The sequence below is a fragment of the Copadichromis virginalis genome, linkage group LG7 (genome assembly GCF_057382275.1).
Source record: "Copadichromis virginalis isolate Kocher_CV1m ecotype Utaka linkage group LG7, C_Virginalis_male_GT1.1, whole genome shotgun sequence".
Taxonomy (NCBI): Eukaryota; Metazoa; Chordata; class Actinopteri; order Cichliformes; family Cichlidae; genus Copadichromis; species Copadichromis virginalis.
The window spans coordinates 45,771,946-45,785,684 of record NC_140624.1 but is presented as its reverse complement, the minus strand read 5'-3'; positions in this window follow the sequence as shown (position 1 = coordinate 45,785,684).

Below are 13,739 nucleotides of genomic sequence, written 5' to 3'. Positions count from 1 at the left end.
TTCATCAGACAGCACAAACAACTTTCTCATTTTGACTCAAATATTGGTTTTGAATGAAAATGATGAAACAATCCTGGGTGTTTATTCAACTTGTGAGCAGGTTTTCTAATCCACCGTACTATTATTATTGACACTAGTACATGTTCGTGCTGCTGGCAAACTAATACACTCAAGAACATATAGCAAAGCAAAAAAGTGAAAAGTAGGTCTTGCCTACATAAATAAACATAAGACAGTTGTGAAACTTTGACATAGTAACATCTGCAGTAATATTTACACCTGTGATGACATCTCACCAGCATTAGCCTTATTTTGAAACCAAGATTGTTTACACAGAGTTTGTAATTGCAGAGAAATGCTCCATTTATTTTGGTCATTTCATTTTTGAGCAGGAAGCTCACCTTTTTTGTTATAGCCTTTAGATGAATAGAGAGTTTTCCAATTAAATACATATTCTTTAAATAATGTTCCCTCTTATAAAAAGTAGGATAATTTAAAAAAAAAATTTAAAAAATGTATTATACCTCTATTACTTAGAAAAAAAAACTGTTTTTTTCTGTTGTCTGTTATATAACGTTAGTGATGCTCGTTTCAATTCATTTCTTAATCAGCTAAACAGGTCAGTTAAGAAACAGTCAAATATTAAGTTACATTTGAAAACGGTTTAAAAAAAAATATCCCCATTCCAAAATGTCACATGACAATCTCATTGGCTCACGGAGTTATGATGTCACTACACGATCCTTTGAAGTTTGTCCTTAAACAGGGGTGACACACAGCAGTTTTTTAGTTCGTGTCTTCGCAGCATTTGTGTTTGCAGCCTTCACACGTTCACCACAGAAACTTTTGGAAACCTTTTCAGAGTTGTCGTGTACAACCTTCAACATGTATCCAACAAGACACCAACCAAGGCAAAAAGATTACGCCGCTTCTCCTTCCTGTCGTGGCCGGCCAATTTCCCCAAATGACCTCTTAGCCGTCCAAAGGGCATTACATGACAGTAAGAAGGAAAACTACCATCTCCAGAATAAAATTCAACAGATTGAAGAAGAGAAACGTCAACTGGAGGAGAAGTGTAGACAGATGGAAGCGCAAAATAAGAACCTGGAAGAAAGACAAAAACGCCAGCCCGACATAAATATTATTAATGAGGGTTGGGGAATCAAGTTTGGACAAGCCCGAGAGCAGATTGTCTTCCTAATTAAGGAAAACAAGCAAAAGAGCGTGGAACTAAAGGAGATGTCCAACCAGCTTAAAGACAGCAAAGCTACTGTTGAGAAGACAGAATGGGATCTCCAATATATGGACCAAATGAATCGGCTGCTCCAAACAAACTTCGATGAAGCTGTGAAAAAAAATAAAGAAATCCTCCAACAGAAGGAAGAACAGGAGAAAAAGCAAAGAGACATGGAGCACAAACTCAAAGTCACGGAGGAAAAATACAGAATGCTGAAAGAGAAGGTGGATGATACTCTGCGCCAAAATAAAGACCTTCTTCACGAGAAAAAGCAACTAGAAGGGGAAAAAGAAAAACTGGACAAACAATGCTCGCACATGCAGAAAAGGATGGAGCAAATGGCGAGAAACAACTCCGAGCTCACTAAGGGGATATTGTTGGAATACAACAACTTGAAGCGCAAACACACTGAAATGCAGGCGCAAAAGCAAGAACAAGACAACATACATGACGACCTGCAGCGTACGCTCCAAGATATCCACAAAAGAAATGAGGAGCTACAAGACATGTACAAAGAAGTACAACAAAGAAACGCAGACATGCACAAGGACAAGATAATGCAGGAGGAAACATCCAAAGAGCTCAGGGAAAAGCTTGAAGAAAAACAAGCAACGTTGGAAGAGGTGGAGAAAACGTGCAAGAAGCTTGAGAAACAAAACAAAGAAACCATCGATGAGTTGAGAACCCTCATCCTGGAAAAAAAAGCTCTTGTAGAAAACTGCATGAAAAAGAAGAACAAACGCTTCCGCTGGCCCTGGAGGAGGAACTCTACTGCTTCCTCAGCAGGTGTAGCCTCGTCTTGTTCCACCTCTGTTCACCTCCCCAACCAGTCCCGGCAGTTGACTGTCCCCTCCTGAGCCTGGTTCTGCCGGAGGTTTCTGCCCATTTAAAGGCAGTTTTTCCTCCCCACTGTCGCCTAGTGCGTGCTCAGAGGGGATTGTTGGGGTTTTCTCTCCTCTACCTTGTTTCATTATTTACTTAACTTTTTGTTCTTACTTCATTTTACCTTGTTTCATTATTTACTTAACTTTTTGTGCTTGCTTCATTTTACCTTGTTTCATTATTTACTTGTTAACGTTTTGTTCTTACTTCATTTTACCTTGTTTCATTATTTACTTGTTAACGTTTCGTTCTTACTTCATTTTACCTTGTTTCATTATTTACTTGTTAACGTTTTGTTCTTACTTCATTTTACCTTGTTTCATTATTTACTTGTTGACGTTTTGTTCTTACTTCATTTTACCTTGTTTCATTATTTACTTGTTAACGTTTTGTTCTTACTTCATTTTACCTTGTTTCATTATTTACTTGTTAACGTTTTGTTCTTACTTCATTTTACCTTGTTTCATTATTTACTTGTTAACGTTTTGTTCTTACTTCATTTTACCTTGTTTCATTATTTACTTGTTTAACTTTTTCTTTTTCAACTTATTCATAAAACAATAAACCAATTGAATTTATCCTTTGAGTATTTTTCATCTTTTCATCTATAACTTTTTCAAACATTCATATCTGTCGTTTATCCTCTTCTTGAAACCTCATAAATGGTGAAGGAAAAATCCTGGAACATGGTTTGAAACACTGAAATTGTTTCAGCTGAAACCGGCAAAGTCATACGTACGTACGTGTGTGTGTGTGTGTGTGTGTGTGTGTGTGTGTGTTACTCTGTACATGAAACAACTTTGTAGAAAACCATTTTCCTGTCGAAACATTAGCAAACACAAACAAAGTGTTATTAACAAACGAATTACTAATATCCCTCTCTATGATAGTGATTAATTTTCTTACGGGATTAAAACTGTAAATTTTACCAAACTAAAGAAAGTAATACAAAGTAATAAAACTTTTTATCATTTAGTTAAGATCCAACATCCATTCTTTTCATAGTTGGTTGCTACCACCAGAGGGCGACATGGAGTACTTTTACCCATGTAGAGAAACATAAACGCTCATATATTACACACGCACCAACATTTTACTGTCTATTACTACATCAGTCTGTTTACATTAAACTGATATTGATAAATAAACTCACAAATATAGCTTCATGAATTTGGTAACGTCCTGTAAGTCATATCGTCAAATGCTTTTGTTCCAAAATAAAAAGGCTGTTGAAATAATGATTGGTGTGGTTTTTACAGGTGAATGAGCAGCAGAATAACTACAGAGAATCTGTGAATACATGAATGACCTTTTGTAATATGCCTTTAGCCTATTAGTGCCCTGAAAGAGTGGAGATTTTACCTATTTTAGCAAAATGATCTACAAACTGTATGGGTGAATATAGGAGCTTGTTAACAGGTTAGCATGTCCAACTAACAGACAGGAAAATGAGCTATGTATTTTTTAGATATCATGTTATCAGCTGACCACTGAAAGCTCTTTCTGCATATATCTTCTACACGTTCTGTCTCTTGTCACGTGTGTGTTTATATTTAAATCATGTATGTTGATTATTTAAATATGCTTTTTCATTCATTTTTAAAAAATGTCAACAGCTGTCGTTTACAGATTCATTGTTTACTATATGCTATATATATATATGAACATGGACAAAACTGAAAACACTGGGTCACCGACCCAGGAACCCTGACAATATGTATTTTACCTGGTTAATGTGTGTGGCGGGGCGTGGTCTGCAGCGCCGCTGCAGGGGAGGCGGACGCACCTGAGCGGCACCCGCGATCACGCCTCGGCGCCTTAACGTCTGTGCTCTCTATGCTGTTGTGTTGGTATGTGTCGGGCTGTGAGCTTTAACACCGGCTGTATGCATACAGCAACCGTGTGTGAAAAGTGGTCAATAAAGAGAAGCTGTAAAGCGTGTTCATGGAAACATCGTTGGGTCTGCCGTGATATGTTTACAATGGGACTTCTGCTCCTGAATCTCTGCGCACAGCGTCTGCAAATCGGAGCTGTATGAAGTCACTTTCATCTTTACGCAGGACTGTAAGCTGTCATCTGTGAGGCGTGAGCGGTGTTTGTTTTTAACATAGTTCACGGTGGAGCTGCTGACATAATGTGGATCCGAAGATTGATAATTAGCCTACCTGGGGTTGAAAGTCTCGATAAATGCACGGCGTTTCGGCGGGTATATCGGCTTCCGCAAGTGTGACGCTTATTTTGAGCGTTCAAAAACTAATAGAATATAATTTTATATTTATATTTCAATATCACAGTAATCTTCCAATTTAGAACTACAAGTTAAAAAAGAACTAACATAAATAAAATACACTTCAGCTAATTACTTAAAAAAATAATTTATTTTCCCAAACCACGCAGAGCCGCACTAAAAGGACTAAAGAGCCGCAGGTTGCTGACCCCTGCACTAACCTATTCAGCTGCTTGTGAATGCAAATATCTAATCAGCCAATCACATGCCAGAAAAAAAAAGGGTGATTTAAGTGACTTTGAAGGCAGCATTGCTGTTGGTGACAGATGGGCTGTTTTACGTTTTTCAGACACTCCTGATCTTCTCAAATTTCCTCAGGAATTTACAGAGAACAGTCCAAACTGAAAAGCGAAATAAACATTTCCCTGGGTAAAAATGCCTTGTTGATTGCAGAAGTCAGAGGGGCGTGGCCATGCTGAAGGCAAGAGGAATTCTAAGCCAGTTTCTCAACCCAGCCCATCTGATATCAGTAACCACAACACATTCAAAGTCAATTAAAAGTCGCCTTTCTTGCCCGTTCCGATGCTCGCTTTCAACTTTGAAATGAGACCACTTGGACAACAGTAATGATAAATAATTGCAAATAGAGCACGTTTACAGAATTTAATGTCATTTTTATAGAGCACCTCTTATTTTAAGAAAAGATGGGCGAGACGATTTTTGAAACTAACTGCAAATTAAGCACACAATATTTAATATCTGTATTTTACCATTTTGATAAGACATATTTCAGTACTCCAAAACACTTTTATTAGACTGCCAACATGCTTACAAGTAGTAAATCCAGGTTAGTGGATCATAATTAAACATCACTCTGTGGCAAACGCAGAGTTCAGCAGGCCATCAAGGAAGAAGTGACGTGCATTTCTGCAGTGTAAAGATTCACAAATGATTTTCTCCTTAATCTACAGTCACACAAAGCACCAGGAAAATCTTTGGTGATGTTCTCAGATGATTCTGACGCTTATCACCCAGTTCCTCGTGATGTCCTCCACACCATCAACCCTCTGTCCTCCTCACAGTTTCTTCCTCAGCTTGCCTTTCTTATGGCCACCCCTTCCAAAACCTGACTTTTTAACTTCTCCGAGCCACTTTTTGTTCTTGGAGCGGAGCTTCCTCATCCCCCCGCCCTGCAGGAACTGGTGCTTCTGCTTTTTCTTGCGCTGCTTCATGATCTGATCCTTTGTTTTCAGCTCCGAGCGTGCTTTGTGGTCACCGGAGCTCTGTACGTTTGGACCTCGTCGGCCACGGCCACGACCTGGGAGAGGCACGACACAACAAAGAGGTTGGAGGTTATAGCTCGCAAGGCTGGAAGAGGGACTTGAAGTATTTACCTTTAGAGTTGAGTTAAAACATGGTGGCTGATGGTCTATATTTAACATGTTTGTGCTATTCATTTTGATGCCTTCCTACCTCTTGCTGGCTTCCTGCCTCCTCCGCCTGTTTCTCCATCTGATCCAGATCCTGTATCATCAATCTTGTATTTTTTCTTCCACTCCTCATAACTGACATGTTGTCAAGTGATACAACATCTTCACAGTACAGCTTAATATTGTCATAGGAGTAGAGAAGAGGGTCATTGAGAGCAGCACACAGAGAAGCTTTTTGTTGGAAGGATACAAGTTCTTCCTGTTCTTCTTGTTACTGATAACCTGACCGCTGTCTGTTTTGATCTTCTTCTTCTGGTCTTCTTTTCCCATTTCTCTCACAAAACGCTTCCTCTTACGGTCCCTAAAAAAAGAAGGGGGAAAAAAGACTTTAAATTATAGTTTGAAATGACCATTTGGTGGATACTGAGTCAAACATAGGGAAATTTGTACCATTTCATCATTTTCTTCTGCTGGTTAAGGCGATCGCCTTCATCTCCCATGAGATCAAGGACAGCTGAAGAGGCCTGCTGTTCAAAAGCACTGCCCTCTCCACCGAGACTCAACCTGTCGACGCATAACACAGGACAAAACAGCATAAAACACAAAGCCATTCACATTTTTTAAAGAAACAGATGCAACAGTTTAATGCCTCACCCTCTCTCAGAGTCAAAGTCTTTAGGTCTGTAAGGGATATAATACTCTTCATCTTTGCCTGACTGCCTCTTTTTCTTGGTCTTTGGTCGCTCTTCGCCATCTTCCTGCTGACCTCTTCTTTTACCACCTACCACTTCTGAAAACACCCCCTGGTGGAAATAGAAAGAATTACATGGTACAAAGTGACAAAGCATGATACAGAGATCCTACTATCTTCCTCTTCTAGTTTGTATACAACATCATCTACATCAAAACTGCACTTTATTTTGCTTCTTCTTCATCAGACAGCACAAACAACTTTCTCATTTTGACTCAAATATTGGTTTTGAATGAAAATGATGAAACAATCCTGGGTGTTTATTCAACTTGTGAGCAGGTTTTCTAATCCACCGTACTATTATTATTGACACTAGTACATGTTCGTGCTGCTGGCAAACTAATACACTCAAGAACATATAGCAAAGCAAAAAAGTGAAAAGTAGGTCTTGCCTACATAAATAAACATAAGACAGTTGTGAAACTTTGACATAGTAACATCTGCAGTAATATTTACACCTGTGATGACATCTCACCAGCATTAGCCTTATTTTGAAACCAAGATTGTTTACACAGAGTTTGTAATTGCAGAGAAATGCTCCATTTATTTTGGTCATTTCATTTTTGAGCAGGAAGCTCACCTTTTTTGTTATAGCCTTTAGATGAATAGAGAGTTTTCCAATTAAATACATATTCTTTAAATAATGTTCCCTCTTATAAAAAGTAGGATAATTTAAAAAAAAAATTTAAAAAATGTATTATACCTCTATTACTTAGAAAAAAAACCTGTTTTTTTCTGTTGTCTGTTATATAACGTTAGTGATGCTCGTTTCAATTCATTTCTTAATCAGCTAAACAGGTCAGTTAAGAAACAGTCAAATATTAAGTTACATTTGAAAACGGTTTAAAAAAAAATATCCCCATTCCAAAATGTCACATGACAATCTCATTGGCTCACGGAGTTATGATGTCACTACACGATCCTTTGAAGTTTGTCCTTAAACAGGGGTGACACACAGCAGTTTTTTAGTTCGTGTCTTCGCAGCATTTGTGTTTGCAGCCTTCACACGTTCACCACAGAAACTTTTGGAAACCTTTTCAGAGTTGTCGTGTACAACCTTCAACATGTATCCAACAAGACACCAACCAAGGCAAAAAGATTACGCCGCTTCTCCTTCCTGTCGTGGCCGGCCAATTTCCCCAAATGACCTCTTAGCCGTCCAAAGGGCATTACATGACAGTAAGAAGGAAAACTACCATCTCCAGAATAAAATTCAACAGATTGAAGAAGAGAAACGTCAACTGGAGGAGAAGTGTAGACAGATGGAAGCGCAAAATAAGAACCTGGAAGAAAGACAAAAACGCCAGCCCGACATAAATATTATTAATGAGGGTTGGGGAATCAAGTTTGGACAAGCCCGAGAGCAGATTGTCTTCCTAATTAAGGAAAACAAGCAAAAGAGCGTGGAACTAAAGGAGATGTCCAACCAGCTTAAAGACAGCAAAGCTACTGTTGAGAAGACAGAATGGGATCTCCAATATATGGACCAAATGAATCGGCTGCTCCAAACAAACTTCGATGAAGCTGTGAAAAAAAATAAAGAAATCCTCCAACAGAAGGAAGAACAGGAGAAAAAGCAAAGAGACATGGAGCACAAACTCAAAGTCACGGAGGAAAAATACAGAATGCTGAAAGAGAAGGTGGATGATACTCTGCGCCAAAATAAAGACCTTCTTCACGAGAAAAAGCAACTAGAAGGGGAAAAAGAAAAACTGGACAAACAATGCTCGCACATGCAGAAAAGGATGGAGCAAATGGCGAGAAACAACTCCGAGCTCACTAAGGGGATATTGTTGGAATACAACAACTTGAAGCGCAAACACACTGAAATGCAGGCGCAAAAGCAAGAACAAGACAACATACATGACGACCTGCAGCGTACGCTCCAAGATATCCACAAAAGAAATGAGGAGCTACAAGACATGTACAAAGAAGTACAACAGAGAAACGCAGACATGCACAAGGACAAGATAATGCAGGAGGAAACATCCAAAGAGCTCAGGGAAAAGCTTGAAGAAAAACAAGCAACGTTGGAAGAGGTGGAGAAAACGTGCAAGAAGCTTGAGAAACAAAACAAAGAAACCATCGATGAGTTGAGAACCCTCATCCTGGAAAAAAAAGCTCTTGTAGAAAACTGCATGAAAAAGAAGAACAAACGCTTCCGCTGGCCCTGGAGGAGGAACTCTACTGCTTCCTCAGCAGGTGTAGCCTCGTCTTGTTCCACCTCTGTTCACCTCCCCAACCAGTCCCGGCAGTTGACTGTCCCCTCCTGAGCCTGGTTCTGCCGGAGGTTTCTGCCCATTTAAAGGCAGTTTTTCCTCCCCACTGTCGCCTAGTGCGTGCTCAGAGGGGATTGTTGGGGTTTTCTCTCCTCTACCTTGTTTCATTATTTACTTAACTTTTTGTTCTTACTTCATTTTACCTTGTTTCATTATTTACTTAACTTTTTGTGCTTGCTTCATTTTACCTTGTTTCATTATTTACTTGTTAACGTTTCGTTCTTACTTCATTTTACCTTGTTTCATTATTTACTTGTTAACGTTTTGTTCTTACTTCATTTTACCTTGTTTCATTATTTACTTGTTGACGTTTTGTTCTTACTTCATTTTACCTTGTTTCATTATTTACTTGTTAACGTTTTGTTCTTACTTCATTTTACCTTGTTTCATTATTTACTTGTTAACGTTTTGTTCTTACTTCATTTTACCTTGTTTCATTATTTACTTGTTAACGTTTTGTTCTTACTTCATTTTACCTTGTTTCATTATTTACTTGTTTAACTTTTTCTTTTTCAACTTATTCATAAAACAATAAACCAATTGAATTTATCCTTTGAGTATTTTTCATCTTTTCATCTATAACTTTTTCAAACATTCATATCTGTCGTTTATCCTCTTCTTGAAACCTCATAAATGGTGAAGGAAAAATCCTGGAACATGGTTTGAAACACTGAAATTGTTTCAGCTGAAACCGGCAAAGTCATACGTACGTACGTGTGTGTGTGTGTGTGTGTGTGTGTGTGTGTGTGTGTTACTCTGTACATGAAACAACTTTGTAGAAAACCATTTTCCTGTCGAAACATTAGCAAACACAAACAAAGTGTTATTAACAAACGAATTACTAATATCCCTCTCTATGATAGTGATTAATTTTCTTACGGGATTAAAACTGTAAATTTTACCAAACTAAAGAAAGTAATACAAAGTAATAAAACTTTTTATCATTTAGTTAAGATCCAACATCCATTCTTTTCATAGTTGGTTGCTACCACCAGAGGGCGACATGGAGTACTTTTACCCATGTAGAGAAACATAAACGCTCATATATTACACACGCACCAACATTTTACTGTCTATTACTACATCAGTCTGTTTACATTAAACTGATATTGATAAATAAACTCACAAATATAGCTTCATGAATTTGGTAACGTCCTGTAAGTCATATCGTCAAATGCTTTTGTTCCAAAATAAAAAGGCTGTTGAAATAATGATTGGTGTGGTTTTTACAGGTGAATGAGCAGCAGAATAACTACAGAGAATCTGTGAATACATGAATGACCTTTTGTAATATGCCTTTAGCCTATTAGTGCCCTGAAAGAGTGGAGATTTTACCTATTTTAGCAAAATGATCTACAAACTGTATGGGTGAATATAGGAGCTTGTTAACAGGTTAGCATGTCCAACTAACAGACAGGAAAATGAGCTATGTATTTTTTAGATATCATGTTATCAGCTGACCACTGAAAGCTCTTTCTGCATATATCTTCTACACGTTCTGTCTCTTGTCACGTGTGTGTTTATATTTAAATCATGTATGTTGATTATTTAAATATGCTTTTTCATTCATTTTTAAAAAATGTCAACAGCTGTCGTTTACAGATTCATTGTTTACTATATGCTATATATATATATGAACATGGACAAAACTGAAAACACTGGGTCACCGACCCAGGAACCCTGACAATATGTATTTTACCTGGTTAATGTGTGTGGCGGGGCGTGGTCTGCAGCGCCGCTGCAGGGGAGGCGGACGCACCTGAGCGGCACCCGCGATCACGCCTCGGCGCCTTAACGTCTGTGCTCTCTATGCTGTTGTGTTGGTATGTGTCGGGCTGTGAGCTTTAACACCGGCTGTATGCATACAGCAACCGTGTGTGAAAAGTGGTCAATAAAGAGAAGCTGTAAAGCGTGTTCATGGAAACATCGTTGGGTCTGCCGTGATATGTTTACAATGGGACTTCTGCTCCTGAATCTCTGCGCACAGCGTCTGCAAATCGGAGCTGTATGAAGTCACTTTCATCTTTACGCAGGACTGTAAGCTGTCATCTGTGAGGCGTGAGCGGTGTTTGTTTTTAACATAGTTCACGGTGGAGCTGCTGACATAATGTGGATCCGAAGATTGATAATTAGCCTACCTGGGGTTGAAAGTCTCGATAAATGCACGGCGTTTCGGCGGGTATATCGGCTTCCGCAAGTGTGACGCTTATTTTGAGCGTTCAAAAACTAATAGAATATAATTTTATATTTATATTTCAATATCACAGTAATCTTCCAATTTAGAACTACAAGTTAAAAAAGAACTAACATAAATAAAATACACTTCAGCTAATTACTTAAAAAAATAATTTATTTTCCCAAACCACGCAGAGCCGCACTAAAAGGACTAAAGAGCCGCAGGTTGCTGACCCCTGCACTAACCTATTCAGCTGCTTGTGAATGCAAATATCTAATCAGCCAATCACATGCCAGAAAAAAAAAAGGGTGATTTAAGTGACTTTGAAGGCAGCATTGCTGTTGGTGACAGATGGGCTGTTTTACGTTTTTCAGACACTCCTGATCTTCTCAAATTTCCTCAGGAATTTACAGAGAACAGTCCAAACTGAAAAGCGAAATAAACATTTCCCTGGGTAAAAATGCCTTGTTGATTGCAGAAGTCAGAGGGGCGTGGCCATGCTGAAGGCAAGAGGAATTCTAAGCCAGTTTCTCAACCCAGCCCATCTGATATCAGTAACCACAACACATTCAAAGTCAATTAAAAGTCGCCTTTCTTGCCCGTTCCGATGCTCGCTTTCAACTTTGAAATGAGACCACTTGGACAACAGTAATGATAAATAATTGCAAATAGAGCACGTTTACAGAATTTAATGTCATTTTTATAGAGCACCTCTTATTTTAAGAAAAGATGGGCGAGACGATTTTTGAAACTAACTGCAAATTAAGCACACAATATTTAATATCTGTATTTTACCATTTTGATAAGACATATTTCAGTACTCCAAAACACTTTTATTAGACTGCCAACATGCTTACAAGTAGTAAATCCAGGTTAGTGGATCATAATTAAACATCACTCTGTGGCAAACGCAGAGTTCAGCAGGCCATCAAGGAAGAAGTGACGTGCATTTCTGCAGTGTAAAGATTCACAAATGATTTTCTCCTTAATCTACAGTCACACAAAGCACCAGGAAAATCTTTGGTGATGTTCTCAGATGATTCTGACGCTTATCACCCAGTTCCTCGTGATGTCCTCCACACCATCAACCCTCTGTCCTCCTCACAGTTTCTTCCTCAGCTTGCCTTTCTTATGGCCACCCCTTCCAAAACCTGACTTTTTAACTTCTCCGAGCCACTTTTTGTTCTTGGAGCGGAGCTTCCTCATCCCCCCGCCCTGCAGGAACTGGTGCTTCTGCTTTTTCTTGCGCTGCTTCATGATCTGATCCTTTGTTTTCAGCTCCGAGCGTGCTTTGTGGTCACCGGAGCTCTGTACGTTTGGACCTCGTCGGCCACGGCCACGACCTGGGAGAGGCACGACACAACAAAGAGGTTGGAGGTTATAGCTCGCAAGGCTGGAAGAGGGACTTGAAGTATTTACCTTTAGAGTTGAGTTAAAACATGGTGGCTGATGGTCTATATTTAACATGTTTGTGCTATTCATTTTGATGCCTTCCTACCTCTTGCTGGCTTCCTGCCTCCTCCGCCTGTTTCTCCATCTGATCCAGATCCTGTATCATCAATCTTGTATTTTTTCTTCCACTCCTCATAACTGACATGTTGTCAAGTGATACAACATCTTCACAGTACAGCTTAATATTGTCATAGGAGTAGAGAAGAGGGTCATTGAGAGCAGCACACAGAGAAGCTTTTTGTTGGAAGGATACAAGTTCTTCCTGTTCTTCTTGTTACTGATAACCTGACCGCTGTCTGTTTTGATCTTCTTCTTCTGGTCTTCTTTTCCCATTTCTCTCACAAAACGCTTCCTCTTACGGTCCCTAAAAAAAGAAGGGGGAAAAAAGACTTTAAATTATAGTTTGAAATGACCATTTGGTGGATACTGAGTCAAACATAGGGAAATTTGTACCATTTCATCATTTTCTTCTGCTGGTTAAGGCGATCGCCTTCATCTCCCATGAGATCAAGGACAGCTGAAGAGGCCTGCTGTTCAAAAGCACTGCCCTCTCCACCGAGACTCAACCTGTCGACGCATAACACAGGACAAAACAGCATAAAACACAAAGCCATTCACATTTTTTAAAGAAACAGATGCAACAGTTTAATGCCTCACCCTCTCTCAGAGTCAAAGTCTTTAGGTCTGTAAGGGATATAATACTCTTCATCTTTGCCTGACTGCCTCTTTTTCTTGGTCTTTGGTCGCTCTTCGCCATCTTCCTGCTGACCTCTTCTTTTACCACCTACCACTTCTGAAAACACCCCCTGGTGGAAATAGAAAGAATTACATGGTACAAAGTGACAAAGCATGATACAGAGATCCTACTATCTTCCTCTTCTAGTTTGTATACAACATCATCTACATCAAAACTGCACTTTATTTTGCTTCTTCTTCATCAGACAGCACAAACAACTTTCTCATTTTGACTCAAATATTGGTTTTGAATGAAAATGATGAAACAATCCTGGGTGTTTATTCAACTTGTGAGCAGGTTTTCTAATCCACCGTACTATTATTATTGACACTAGTACATGTTCGTGCTGCTGGCAAACTAATACACTCAAGAACATATAGCAAAGCAAAAAAGTGAAAAGTAGGTCTTGCCTACATAAATAAACATAAGACAGTTGTGAAACTTTGACATAGTAACATCTGCAGTAATATTTACACCTGTGATGACATCTCACCAGCATTAGCCTTATTTTGAAACCAAGATTGTTTACACAGAGTTTGTAATTGCAGAGAAATGCTCCATTTATTTTG